Here is a 15,074-nt window from a genome sequence, read left to right as displayed (position 1 = left end):
CGTCGACTTCTTCAAGGTAGGTAACAGTAGCAGCTGAACTTGGCAGAAAAGTGGGAGAAATTTTTCTTCTCATTATCAGCTTGCACCGACCGGCTTAGCTTCTTCAGTGGGACGCAATCACTATAGCGAAAAGAAAGAGAGAAAGCTTTTCTTCGAACGCACTCGATGCTGATAAAGCGCGTGCTCAACGACGTGATCAAGAGTAGAAAAAAGAGCTTACGCGAGAGCGAGAATTTGGGGGGAAAACGGCAAAAGCTCGCTGTGAATTCTCTCTGTTTTATTTGTGCGATTCTCCTCCCTCTCTCTCTTTTTGGGGTTTGTTCGCGTTGCATCGCAGTCGTCGTTATTTGCTTATTAGCTTTTCACATTTCTTCCCTCGCGCCGCCGCCGTCGTGGCGACCACGTACGTGTTTATCGTTATTATCTGCTTCCCATTCATCCCTCGCGCGATCGCGATCGCTCACGAAGTCGTCGAGCCCCGAACGCGAGTCGTTACTCCGGTTTGATTCAAGTTTTGCTTGCTGGCGGAGATTCTCTCACACTGTGCTTTCGGAGGCATAGTGGGAACGTTTCATGCAATTTGTGATTATTAGAGTATTCAGTAATCTATGTCTTAAAAAATGTCATACAAAGACTTTTTCTCGCTTTTGTTCTCTAACAGATCAGAAAACAAAAAAAAGTTTTTACTTAACGGCTAAAATATTGAAAAAAATAAAAAAAAATAATTCGAATGTTGATACAAATCCGACCCAGATTTTATAAATCTATTTGGAGCGACATAACGCAATTGGCCTGTCCGAGCCATCGCATATCAACGGTCAACCGATCAACCGATCAGAGTGAGAGTGAGAACAGAAGAGAGAGTATTCAGTTGCGATTGGTGTGGTAGTGACGAACGATATGAATTGATAAGAGCATATTTGCGTCACGTCACGTTTGCGTGGAAGTCATTCCGTAGTTCATTAAAAAAGTTAGCTTTATTTGAATAAACAGCACAAACTTTTTATTTTTGGCCACCGCCATTCCCGTTGTGCGCCAGATTTACCTTTACCTTTTACCTTGAAATCGTTATGTCGTTTTTGGCCTGCCTTGCCTTGTAATGCCTCGGGGGCTCGCGCCGTTACCAGCTCTTTACTCAATCCGTTACGTTGTGGCGGCCACCACCACCCTCTTTGGATGCACCGAAGACGTTTGTTCCGACTCGTCGGTCGGTCGGTGTTGAGGCTCGATAACGTTACCATCGTCTTGGGCTCTTCGCCAGTGGTCTTTCGACTGCGATCCGGTACAGTCGCGTCTTCGCTGCTTTCCCGTAGCGATTCGGTGGTTCGGCGTTTGGTCGTTCGTTCGTTTTGTTTGTTCGGTGTTTGGATTGTGCCCAAAGGGACCAATTTCCGGTGGACCCGAGTTTTTTTTCTCATCTCTTCAAATATTGGACACTTTGTGCAGATCGTGCAGTTGCAAGTTGGGACCTTCAAGGATCTTCGAGAGTTGATGATTTTTTTTATGATTCGAAGCAGACACAATGTAATCAAACTTCAAAGTGGACATTGATTACCCTCAGAGTGGAACGGATTTTTTTTTGTTTGTGTGCAGTGAATTTCAATCGAAGAAACAAATCGAAAATATTTGATCAAGTGAGCAGACATCATTAGTGGGGGCAAAAATAAAAAGGAAACAAAAAGTAACAAGTGTGTAGTGTGGGAGAAGAAATGGCAATGGCGTGCCAAAAAGGAAGAAAAGTTTGATTGATCTTTGGAGCGTTTCTCGGAAGATTAGTGTGTGGAAGGTTTTTCCGCCATTGGCGGATGCCCCCTCGAAAAAGGAGGCTCGGCAGATAAATACAGAGCAACGTCGATAATTGTTGGAAATATTTTGGCTGGCAAGCGGTATAAAACTTTTGAACTTTGGTGCAGCGTGCACAACAGGTGTGTGAATGCTTTTGCGTTATCTGATTGATAGTGATTGAATGTGCGCAGATGCGATTGGAAAACTGTTTTGGTAGTTGCTTGAAAGTGAGTGTATTGGACATTCTATTACTGTAAAGTTTATTTGATTGAATTTAAAGGTAAGTTATATTCGATATTTTTTTTGTGATTATTTTACACATATTGTTACAAGTGTCCCTCAATAGTGTGGATTAAATTATATAAATTTGTAAAATATATTTTGAAATCTTTTCAAACGTTTTACTTTGAAATAATAACAAATATATGCCATTGTTTCAATTTTAAAATGTATATATTTGTTATTAACAGTTTGAAGTTTTTTTTTACAAAATGAAACATGCGAATTAAATACAATTAAATACAAAATTTATATGGAACCATACTGAGTTTAGTACAGGAGTGTTAAAAGTATGTACTTCATTTTGAAAACATTGATTAATAGTTTTTTAATACTTTTAAAGTGTCATGTCTTTTGAAAATGAGTTCGGAATATGGACTGCGTTATCGGATTCTTTGGACATTTTTACAATAATAACAGTTAAAATTGTTTTTTAAGTTTCAAATATTATTGAAAGAGGATTTAAAAATATCTGTATCTGATTAAAGACCATTTTTAGTAGAATAAATTTCTTAGAAATTTTGATTTTTTCTATCATTTTTGCCTTCCTCACTGAGGTAAGGCTATAATCCTGCTCTAAAAATGAACTTTGTATAAAAACGTCGTAGACCCACCTTCATGTATACATATCGACTCAGAATCGAAAACTGAACAAATGTCTGTGTGTATGTGTGTGTGTATGTGTGTGTGTGTATGTGTGTGTGTATGTATGTATGTGACCAACAAACTAGCTCATGTTTCTCGGCACTGGCTGAACCGATTTGACCCGAACCTGTTGCATTCGACTTGGTTCAGGGTCCCATGGATCGAGTTTTATACAGATTGAAGTTTCGATAAGTAGTTCAAAAGTTATGTATTAAAATGCGTTTTCACATATATCCGGATCTCACTTAAATGTATGTAAACTATGTCCGGGTCCATCATCCGACCCATCGTTGGTTAGGTAATCAAAAGACCTTTCCAACGAGTCCAAAACATTGAAGATCTGGCAACCCTGTCTCGAGATATGGTCACTTAAGTGATATTTATGTACTTTTTGGAAGCCGGATCTCACTTAAATGTATGTAAACTATGTCCGGGTCCATCATCCGACCCATCGTTAGTTAGGTAATCAAAAGACCTTTCCAACGAGTCCAAAACATTGAAGATCTGGCAACCCTGTCTCGAGATATGGTCACTTCAGTGATATTTATGTACTTTTTGGAAGCCGGATCTCACTTAAATGTATGTAAACTATGTCCGGGTCCATCATCCGACCCATCGTTAGTTAGGTAATCAAAAGACCTTTCCAACGAGTCCAAAACATTGAAGATCTGGCAACCCTGTCTCGAGATATGGTCACTTCAGTGATATTTATGTACTTTTTGGAAGCCGGATCTCACTTAAATGTATGTAAACTATGTCCGGGTCCATAATCCGACCCATCGTTAGTTAGGTAATCAAAAGAACTTTCCAACGAGTCCAAAACATTGAAGATCTGGGAACCCTGTCTCGAGATATGGTCACTTCAGTGATATTTATGTGATTTTGGAAGCCGGATCTCACTTAAATGTATGTAAACTATGTCCGGGTCCATCATCCGACCCATCGTTGGTTAGGTTATCAAAAGACCTTTCCAATGAGTCCAAAACATTGAAGATCTGGCAACCCTGTATCGAGTTATTACCACTTAACGGTGCACATCAACCAGAGCTTTTGCACCCAGATTTTTGTTACAGACATTTTAGTATCTTCAAAACTACGGGTACTATCGAAATATTTTTTTATTCATCCCCTAAAGTACTGTCCACAAAGCAATTTACAACAAAGTTTGATTAATTTTACAATCCCGTTATTGCAGGATTGGGTTCGTAAGTTTGACAATTTTGGAATAAGAAGACAACAACTTCCTTCGTTGCTGTGCACCCTTAAGTTATATCTGTGTACTTATTTTTCTGGATCTAAAAAAATAGCTGAGGTATGTGTCCAAACCACTCATATTACCCATTGTTGGTAAAAAGTGAGGAAGACATCAACCACATAGGTGGATTAATTTAGTTTTTAATAGTAGTTTTGACGGTACTAAAAAAATATATTTTTAAGAAAATTCATGTGAATCAAACTTTGAACTTTTTTTAAAGTTGTTTAAATACATATATGTATTTAAACAAGCATTTCATTGTTTTTTATTCAAATGAAACATTTAAAGTAACGTACTTACGTACTTGGTTGATTCGATGTGAATAATTCAGTGCACACATTTTAAGGCTGAAATTCGCCAGAAACTCAGAGGGTCTTAAAATAACAATTTCCAACGAAACTATTTTTTAAATCACTATATAGAAAACAAAACTTTTGAGAAGCATTCGTGGATTTGTATGGTCTTGGGTTTGGACATGTTTTAAAATATAAATCTTGAGGTCTTATCGTTTGAATAGTATTTGAAAAATAAATTGAAATACTATCATTGTCACCCCGATTTACGGGACATCTTTTTCTGTTTGTAATATTCTGACCATTACAAAAAATAAAGTTTTTTTGCCACACCCCTGGAATCAATTTCGACAATTCTTACCCATCATCCAAAAAAAGTCTGCTTTTTAACTTTGTAGAACATTATTACACTCTAAAAAATAACCCTGCAAAGTTACAAAAACACGAAATTTTAAAAAGGAAAACAAGAATGACCTTTCTGGATTATTACAGATTAAAAATGTACATAAAATGAAATGTCTCCAAAAAAAATCACAGTTTTACAATTACAGAATTTTAGGAACTATTGTTGTATTTTTTTCGATGAAAAATACGTTTTTTTCGGAATTCTAATTTCCAAATTTCCGAACCATCCCCATTTCAGGCTGCAAATAATTGAAAAACACGTATTTTTTCAAATGTTCAAAAAATTATTTTGAGGTAAATATTTCACAGTTAAAAAAAAATAAAAAAGTATAAAAACTGAAATTACGAGCCATGGTTTCAACATTTTAATGAAAAACGTGTTTTAAAATGCATTATACCTGTCCAGTTGTTTTGTCATCATTGGTTTCCAAAATATCTAAGTATTGACAAAAAAAAATTGCGAAAAATTAAATTTTTGCGATGCTGTACATTGGAATTTTATGAAAAATCAAAATATTTTTAATCCAGCCCAAACATGCTAAATATGATCATCAATGCAGAAAAAAGCAGTTTAGATTGTTTTCAGGTGATTTGACATCTATTTTCATTAAAATTTTGATGTTTTTGAAAATATTTTTTTTGCCCCTTGATTTTTCGGACCAATTTTGAAAGGGGGGGGGGGGGGGGGTCCTTATCTAATGGCAGAGAAGGGAAGAGTAGTGTAAATTATTTACTTTAGGGGATCTAAAGTACATAATAAAAACTAAAAACCTAATTTCCCATAAAAAAAACAACCGGGCTATATTGGCGCATTCTCCACCATTACGCCAAATTTGATAACCCAAATGTGTGCAAAAGCTCACCGAACGTTGCACTCGGTCCCCTCTGCCCGTACCTTGAGTGTGTGCACAAAACAGTAGAAAAAACACTTTGATTGATCCGCCGAACTCCCCCTGCGGGGCTGTTATGAAACGTTGCGAAACTTCAGCGCAACGCAACTCCAGGAGCATCTCGTATGGGGCGGCCGGGGCGTCAGAACAATTGCGTTAAGGTGCGAAAAAATTGAACACTGTGGGCCAATAATTGAGCAATTTCCCCCTGAATTTCCGTGGCTTCTATTTTCATCGACCGCGTCGAAAATTCATTTCGTAACTTTTTTTTGTACTTGAACACACCCTGTAATTTGGGTACATTAGCACTTGGGGGATGCTGCTGATAACAAAGAAAGAGAGTTCCTGAAAGTAAAAAAATGGTTTCGCAAGAGGGAATTTCAGCAGATAATGAGCACTTAACGAGAGGAGTAAAAAAGTTGAACACTATTTTGAGGTATTTTTGTGCGTGATCGATTGGTGGTTACGATTTAGGTTCAAATTTGTAAAACAAAAGCGGGACGCGTTGAAGTATTAATTGACCTGCTCGGAAAAGGGAATAATAGGACATATTTTATGGATGAACTGGTTGAATAAATGTGAGAAATTAAATGCTGCAAAACGCTTACCTTTTTTAGGTCGCTAGATAAGTTAACTTTAAGATCTGTGTTATTCGTCATATTTTTGCCATTCGACTATTCCTTGTATTTTTTATTTGAAAAAAACTTTGTCCATGTATTTCTCACATAAAAATATGCCATTTTTATCATAAGTTTTTTCCAAATAAATAAGTACTTTTTGCTGGTTGGTCGTTAGGATTCAGAGGCTTATTCCGATGGACATAATAAATACATAAATTATTCGCTCTACAGCATTGCCTTGGCGTTCTCGATTGCGAGATTCCTACTCGAAACTAGCTGTCCGAAGGCTTGATTGTTGAGGCAATTGCAAACCTCTTTTTACACCTTAGCTTCCATCCACCCCGGGATTCGAACTGACGACATTTGGATTGTTAAGACTCCACCGAGACAGGACCCAGGGAGACGACTCCTACACCTGGACTGAGCTAACGACCTAACCTTTTTAGGTTAGTCCGGGGCCAACATTTACTTCCCATCCGACGGAAGGCGTGATCAGACAAATTTCGTCTCGAAAAATGCCACCAGGACCTCCTGGGATCGAACCCAGGCTGACTGGGTGAGAGGCAACCACGCTTACCCCTACACCACGGGTCCCGGCATAAACGTACTGAGCCCAAATCACAAATGTGAGCTTTATTGGACGAGACAGGAGCAAGCGCTTTACATTTGAATTTAAAATGGGATTTAACATGTAAAAAAAAGTTTTTTTTTAATGTCATTTTGACCGCTTATGCGTTTATTATCAACATTACGGTTGTTTAGGCCTAATCTTTGCGCAAGTTTTTGTATATGTAACGTTGAAGTTTTGATTATTCTGGAGCTTTGGCCTTTAAATTTGGCATTTCTTCGAAAAAATAGGTCCTGGAAATATGTCGGACTTTGTTCAAAAAAGTGTATCTTAAGAAGTGAAAATCTGGTCAATTTTGTGTCTTCGGCAAAGTTATTGGTTATAATTAGGGCTTTCTAAAAGATAGACACAGGGAAAAAACAATATTTTTAAATGGCAAAAAGCGAACATTTTCTGATCAAATTTCAAAGTTCCTATATCATGACATCTATATGGATAATTCTCCGCCAACTCACATGGCAGTTATCCCTACCCCTCTTTGATTTGCGTGATGATCGGATTAGTTGTTAAAATAACAAAAAATAATATCAAAGATTTGTTCGAAGAATAACTAAAAGTGTTATTAGTCTGTTATTACAATAAAAATCCAATAACAAAAAAATCATAACGGCGAATAACAAATCATATTATAAATAACATAAAATGTTATTGGCCTAGTATTTTCAAATATAAAAAAATGTTATTCCCAAGTTATTTCCGTCTGCTCGGGGTGAAACTTTGTCCTTAGGGGTACTTTTGTCTCTGATCATGAATCCTAGGTCCATTTCACATGACAGAAGGGCGGTACGACCCTTAAAATTTTGAAAATACTATTTTTTAATAATTTGCCGACTGACATGGTGATGAAATGGAAATTTGGTGTTAAAAGGACTGTTAAATATTTTCATTTAGAACAATATTTTTCATTTTAAATTTCACGTTTTTTTTTCTATTTTTGCAGGGAAAAAAGGAAAAAGTAACTTTTTCAAAACTTTTTTTTTGTAAAATCGCGATAACTTACAAGCTGGGTGCTGAATAGTGGTTCGCAAAACGGCCTCAATTTTGAACTGTCAAAGTGAAACCAATTTACTGTTCGCCAAAAGTAGCGAGTATTGTTATCGTTCATAATTTTTTTTATTGGTTCTCATTCGTTTTTTTTATGAATGAAAAATGAGTGGCTTTTGAAGACCTGGAGTTGAAGTCAAGAAATCTTAGGAAAGTTGAACGCGAGATCGACATTTTTTATAATTATGAATGGAAGTTGTTTATGTTTAAGTTTGAAAACCTACTGGTTTAGTAAAAATCTTCTCTGTTTGTTGGATCAGCTTCGCTAGAATTAGCGATGTTTTTTCGCTGGACCATTAAAAGCTGCAGGATTCCAAAATCAGCTAGGGAATTTATCTGCGACATCGCTGAATGACACTCTCGCCGCAGTTCTTCGTCACCCGTAATAAAGAAAAACCTCTTCCAACCGATCGATACTTAAAAACACACACAATTTTTCTGCCAAAAAATGTCAAAAGCTAGACAAAATAAAAAAAATACTACTGATTAAAAACCAGCTCATTTACTAGTAAGAAAAAAGTCATTTTTTTTTTAATTTATATTTATTTAGTTTTTCTTTTCCATGTACATTCATTCAGTCAAAATATTATTGAGTGTCCAATCACAATCGATGACTTTTCACCTCAATTTTAAATACTAGCAACTTTCATTTATTCATGAAATATTTAGCTTTCGCTATTCAGTGATTTCAAATGTAGGAGGTCCTACATGTACAAAAGGGAAAAGGGATACCTTAAAACTAACTTAAAAAAAACTATATAAAGAGCGGATCAATGCAGCTGAAGACTGCAATGATTTTTGGCGAAATGCATCAATTATCTTATTGGACATAACAACCAAAGTGTCAACTTCGGCTAATTGATGAAGTTCACTGGTGCTGAACCAGGGAGGAAGTTTCAGAATCATTTTCAGAATTTTGTTCTGAATCCTCTGAAGTTTTTTCTTCCTGGTTAAGCAACAGCTTGTCCAGATCGGCACAGCATAAAGCATGGCAGGTCTGAAAATTTGTTTATAAATTAACAGTTTATTCTTGAGACAAAGTCTAGAATTCCTGTTTATAAGTGGATACAAACATTTAATATATTTGTTACATTTAACCTGGATACTTTCAATGTGATCCTTGTAAGTAAGGTTTTTGTCAAAAGCAAGTCCAAGATATTTCACTTGATCCTCCCACTTTAAATTTACCTCATTCATCTTTATAATGTGATGACTTTTTGGTTTAAGAAAATCAGCCCTTGGTTTGTGAGGGAAAATAATAAGTTGAGTTTTTGCAGCATTTGGAGTAATTTTCCATTCTTTCAAATAAGAATTGAAAATATCCCTCAGATTTGTTGCTTCGAATTAAATTTGAAACTCTCAACAACTGATGAGTAGTTGAATGCCCAAGGCGAAATCCAAACTGCTCATCAGCGAAAATTGAATTTTCATTAATGTGCGTCATCATTCTATTAAGAATTATTCTTTCGAATAATTTACTAATAGATGAAAGCAAACTAATGGGCCGATAGCTTGAGGCTTCAGCAGGATTTTTATCCGGTTTTAAAATCGGAACTACTTTGGCATTTTTCCAACTACTGGGAAAATATGCCAAATCAAAACATTTGTTGCAAATTTTGACCAAGCTACTTAAAGTTGCTTCAGGTAATTTTTTAATTAAAATTTAAAAAAGCCATCCTCACCAGGGGCTTTCATATTTTTAATTTTTTTGATAATAGATTTTATTTCATTCAGATCCGTATTAAAAACATCATCTGATGAAAACTCTTGTTCAACAATATTCTGAAATTCTATTGAAATTTGATCTTCAATAGGACTCAAAACATTTAAGTTGAAATTATGAGCACTCTCAAACTGCTGAGCAAGTTTTTGAGCTTTCTCCCCATTAGTTAATAGAATATTATCACCATCTTTTAAAGAAGGGATTGGTTTTTGAGGTTTCTTAAGAACCTTAAGAAAGTTTCCAAAAAGGTTTGGAATAAGGTTTAATTTGTTCGACATCTCTTGCGAACTTTTCATTTCGCAGGAGAGTGAATCTGTGGTCAATAACCTTTTGCAAATCTTTTTGAATTCGCTTCAGTGCAGGATCACGAGAACGTTGATACTGTCTTCGGCGAACATTTTTCAGACGAATCAGAAGCTGAAGATCGTCATCAATAATGGGAGAATCAAATTTGACTTGGACTTTAGGAATAGCAATATTCCTAGCATCTAAAATTGCATTAGTTAAAGATTCCAAGGTTGAATCAATATCAGCTTTGGTTTCTAAAACAAAATCATGATTTAAATTATTCTCAATATGATGCTGATAACTGTCCCAATTAGCTTTGTGGTAATTAAACACAGAACTATTGGGTCTGATAACTGCTTCATGAGAAAGTGAAAAAGTTACTGGAAGGTGATCAGAATCAAAATCAGCATGAGTCACTAAAGGACCACAATACTGACTTTGATTTGTCAAAATCAAATCAATTGTTGATGGATTTCTAACAGAAGAAAAGCAAGTTGGTCCATTCGGGTATAAAACCGAATAAAGACCAGAAGTGCAATCTCTGAATAGAATTTTACCATTGGAATTTACTTTTGAATTATTCCAAGATTGGTGTTTGGCATTAAAATCACCGATGATCAAAAATCGAGATCTATGCCGAGTAAGTTTATTCAAATCCCCTTTGAAATAATTTTTATTTTCCCCAGTGCATTGGAAAGGCAAATATGCAGCTGCAATCATAATTTTCCCAAATGAAGTTTCAAGTTCAATGCCCAAACTTTCAATAACTTTTAATTTAAAGTCACGTAACGTGCTATAAGTCATACTACGGTGGATAACTCTTGCAACTCCACCGCCATTTCGATTCATTCTGTTATTGGTTATAACTTTATAATCTGGATCACTTTTCAAATAAGTGCCAGTTTTTAAAAATGTTTCGGTTATAACAGCAACATGCACGTTATGAACTCGTAAAAAGTTGAAAAATTCATTTTCTTTCGCTTTTAAAGAGCGAGCATTAAAATTCATAATATTGATGGAATTACTTAGATCCATGATTAAACTTCAGGATAAGAACAACATCATTCGCAAATTTTAATCCAATCTGGATAGCTTCCATCATGGATGTAGCATTACTCATTGTTTGAATCAAACCAAACAGTGAGTTTTGCAAAAAAGTCATTTTTTCAAACGTAACATCGCCGAGATCGGAGATCCCAAAGCGTTGCCAGCAGAAAAATTTTCAAATGAAATTTGAGGTACCTGCCCAATTTGAAGATTGGTAGAGGATTTAAAATTCGTGGATGAACCCGAACCCGAAACGACGTTGGCATAAGAAATACCATTGCTGTTACCTAACTTTTCCACGGTAGGGGTATTTCTAGCATTGTTCGAGTGAGACAGCACGAACGTTTGATTTAAAGATGCAGGTACAACCTGACTTTGAGAAAATTTCGGTTTGGATTTCGGCTGATGCTTAGCACGAGAATCCAAAACCTTTTTTCTGATGGGGCAATCCCAGAAATTTGATTTGTGATTTCCACCACAATTTGCACATTTAAATTGGGTGACTTCTTTCACGGGACAATTGTCCTTGTCGTGAGAAGAATCCCCGCAAACCATGCATTTTGGAACCATGGCGCAATGATCAGTACCGTGACCGAATGCCTGGCAACGCCGGCACTGGGTTAGATTCTGGCCATTACCGCCATGTTTCTTAAAATGCTCCCACTTTACCCGTACATGGAACAAAAACTGTACTTTGTCCAAAAGTTTCAAATTGTTGATTTCATTTCTGTTGAAATGAATCAGATAAAATTGTGAAGTCAAACCAAAGCGAGAAATATTCCCGTTTGATTTTTTCTTCATTGGTATTACTTGGGATGGGGCAAAGCCAAGCAACACCTTAAGTTCGTTTTTGATCTCATCCACCGACAAGTCGTTGGAGAGACCTTTCAGGACCGCCTTGAATGGACGAGCATTCTTGGTCTCATACGTGTAGAAATTGTGTTTGTGGTTTTTCAAATAACCAACAAAAGTTTGGTGATCTTGTAAAGATTCCGTCAACAAGCGACATTCTCCTCTTCGACCAAGCTGGAACGAAACTTTCAAATTGCAAGTTTCCTTGCAGTTCTTCAGTTGCGTTCGAAAGCTGGCCAAATCGGAGACGGAAGTCACTACAATTGGCGGAGCCTTTACTCGTTTCTCGACGGCAGAAGGCTCATTACGAGGAGAAGGATCCTTGTCAACAGTTTCGGATAAAACACCGAAACTGTTTGCCAATGGAATTGGAGGATTGACCTCACTTTCAGAATCAGAATCAGACCTCGGATGAGGCTGTTTTCTTTTTCTGTTTCCGTTAGCCGGCTTAGCGTTCAAACGCTTCACCGACGTAACGACCAAATCTTCAGAAGATTTGCGTTTACCTTTGTTTTGACGCATTTTGCAAGCAAAGTTGTCTTAAAAAGATGGCTTCGTTTGTAAAATACAACAAAATTTCAGGTGGGGTTAGTCTTGAAAAGACTGTTTAGAATTTTGGAAAATAACTCAGGTAGTCTTTAAAAAGACTGTGAATTTTGTTTGAAATAACTCTGAGCTTAGGTAGTAAAAAATACCGCAGCTCTAGTGTCCGTTCACCACGAAGGTTCGCAAGACACTGTAAGAAAAAAGTCATGCTTGTGCTTTAACAGCCCCCTACTTTGTACATGTAAACAAAGTGGGATCATTCGAAATTCACGTTACGCATTCTCTCTATTCATCACCCAGCTTACAAGTAAACTCCATATGTTTATATATCAAAATTTTTGAAAATGCCTGCTCTACAATTTTGAAATGAAAATTTTTGTTCTAGATGCAAAGATTACCCTTCTGGGTTAGTGTAGATTCGAAAAGTACATCAAATTTCCCTTAAAATTACATGTTTCAAAAAATTTACAGTTAAGTAACGAAAAATTGCATTTTCTGTGTTTTTTTTTCAATGAAAAATAATTTTTTTTTTCGGAATTTTGTGTATGCCATCAAATCAGGCGTCCAATTTTACATAAAAGTCTCTTTGACACAAAATTTCCTTCGCGTTACCTTTTCAGGCTGCAAATTGTTGAAAAACATGTCATTTTTCGAATGTTTAAAAATTGAAGGGGTCGAACCTCGGATTCATGATCAGGGACAAGAGTTACCCTTTAGGGCAAAGTTTCACGCAAATCGAAGAGGGATCGGGGCAACGTTAGACATCGCTATGGACCGGCGCTTCAAAACTGTTCTCATGTGTTCAGGGCTTCACACCACTTTTCCTTATCTGAACATTAACCTGCTTCTGACGACACTTGCTACTTAAAAGCTTCTATTTAATGAGCCAGCCCAGCTAGCACCAGTGTCATCTGTCAAATCAAAACGAGGCGAAATAAAACTCTCGATTTCCTGTCGTTAGAATTCACCGGTTCTCGGTGGCTGTGAGGTCCCATGGTCTTCTGGTCGTGGTGGCCTGAAAGACAGGTTGTGCCGCTCCACTGCGTCTAACGGATCTTCGGACCTCATCCACACCTCATTAGAATGTCGTCGTTGTCCACTTTGCGCAAATACGTCCAGATTGAAATAATATCTTTCTCTTTGCGCGCTTCGATCGTTCGCGATGTCGCGATGTGAAGATGATATGCAAGAGCAAAGGGTGGACTTTTTCAAACATTCGAACGGGTTTTGAAAAATCGTTTCTTAACAAGATGTCAATTAGTTCCGGTACTCATTTATTTTTATTTTCTCTTTTTTCAATTTCAGCCGATTGCAAATTTTGGACTGTCTGGACGTTTCTTTGCGGCAATGTTTTGTTCCTGCGCACACATGTTTTGCGTCAAGTGAAAAAACAGTCAGATTGAGACGGAGAAAAAGTGAAACTTTGGAGGTGACGTTTGAGAGGAAACCGAAGAAGAAAGGAGAGAACCGCAAAACATACACTTGAACCGTTCGAAAAGTGCTCGAATAGTGATCGACAACGCGTTATCCAACTCGAACAATGAAACTGACCGTGGCAGTGCAAGTGTGCTAGTGAAATTGTATTATTCGAAGCGCGCGAAGAAGACACACGCCGGAAATTTGCGTTGAGCAAGAAGTTCATCACCTGTTGGAGCATTGAAATCGCGTAGAAACGCAGTGCTCCCAAATCCAGACGTATTCATTATAACAACAACATTCACGGGGCAGTGCCTAGATCCGACACGGCGAACGGTTGTTTTCTTCTTGTGTGTGAATCGATAGTGTAGAATTGATCGAAAACGAGAAAGAGCAAAACAACGGACAACTAATTAAGGTAATATCTCTTTCTTGTTGCTCTTTTTTTATTTACTGTTTTTATTTCTCTTGTTGCGTTTGATTCGATTCGACGGCTCAGAATCTTCGATCCTCCCTGCCTGCAGCGGTGGGTTCCACCGTAAATATCGGGAAGGTGAGTTTTATAGCCTTTTGGTGGCCGCGCAGTCATTTATCGACTTATCGAGCAAGAACCATCGCGGACTCCGACTTGTTCCTGTGAACGTGCACTTTTATGTTCAGTCGGGATGGTGGTGGCGGCGGTCCCAAAATTCTAGCCCCCAGGTTTTACTTTCATCTAATTTGGGTTCATTGTCCCGAGGGAGAGAGATAGAAAGAGATTGTATACGCAATGAAGGGGTGAAAACCCCAGCCGTGGAAATTGCAGATTATCTCAAGGATGCTGCGTTTTTATAACTTAATTAAATTCGGTTGTCTCGATTCGGTCTGGTGATTAAAAATTGTATTGTGCCCCTTTGAAACCCACGATTGTAAACGTTCCTTCATGGTTTTAAGAGGTTAGTTAGTTTAGAACCGTTATAAATTCGTGAACAATCAATCTGTTGGTCAGCCGCGTGATGGTTCTGTAAATGGTTGATCAATAACCTCTGAGAGTGAGGCTTTTATGGTGTGGCGAGAATCAGACACTTTGCGAGCTGTAAAATGTTTTTACAACTGCGTGGAACTGTCCTATAAGATGATAGCACCGAGTTTTATTGTAATCGATGTTGAGGAGGCGTGTCTTTTCAAGTATAAATATCATTTCCGATTTATGGGCAAGCAGAAATTTAAAAGAAACTTAAACACATAGTTTCGATTAGAATAGGTGTAGTAACAAATGTAACCAATTCAATCAACCGGATTTAATTATATTAAAATGAATTGCTTGCAATTTTATCAATCATATCAATCATTATCAATCATATTTCCCTTTAGATTGA

At 37.1% G+C, this 15,074-nt stretch overlaps 1 protein-coding gene across 2 annotated transcripts in view; it reads left to right on the top strand.

The window, feature by feature from the left end:
- The first annotated feature begins 1,250 nt into the window (after positions 1-1,250).
- LOC120421385 (serine proteinase stubble) overlaps positions 1,251-15,074 on the top strand; it is a 242,749-nt gene continuing 228,925 nt past the window's right edge. Inside the window, exons 1-2 of one of the 2 annotated variants that reach the window (XM_039584592.2) lie at positions 1,251-2,065; positions 13,606-14,134. The gene's annotated coding sequence lies outside the window, so the exon portion shown is untranslated. The remainder of the gene's footprint in view (positions 2,066-13,605; positions 14,135-15,074) is intronic. The other variant, XM_039584584.2, reaches the window with a different exon arrangement.

The sequence above is a fragment of the Culex pipiens genome, chromosome 3 (genome assembly GCF_016801865.2).
Source record: "Culex pipiens pallens isolate TS chromosome 3, TS_CPP_V2, whole genome shotgun sequence".
Classification (NCBI taxonomy): domain Eukaryota; kingdom Metazoa; phylum Arthropoda; class Insecta; order Diptera; family Culicidae; genus Culex; species Culex pipiens.
The sequence above is the reverse complement of the archived record's forward strand: the minus strand, read 5'-3'. Positions and strand labels throughout refer to the sequence as shown.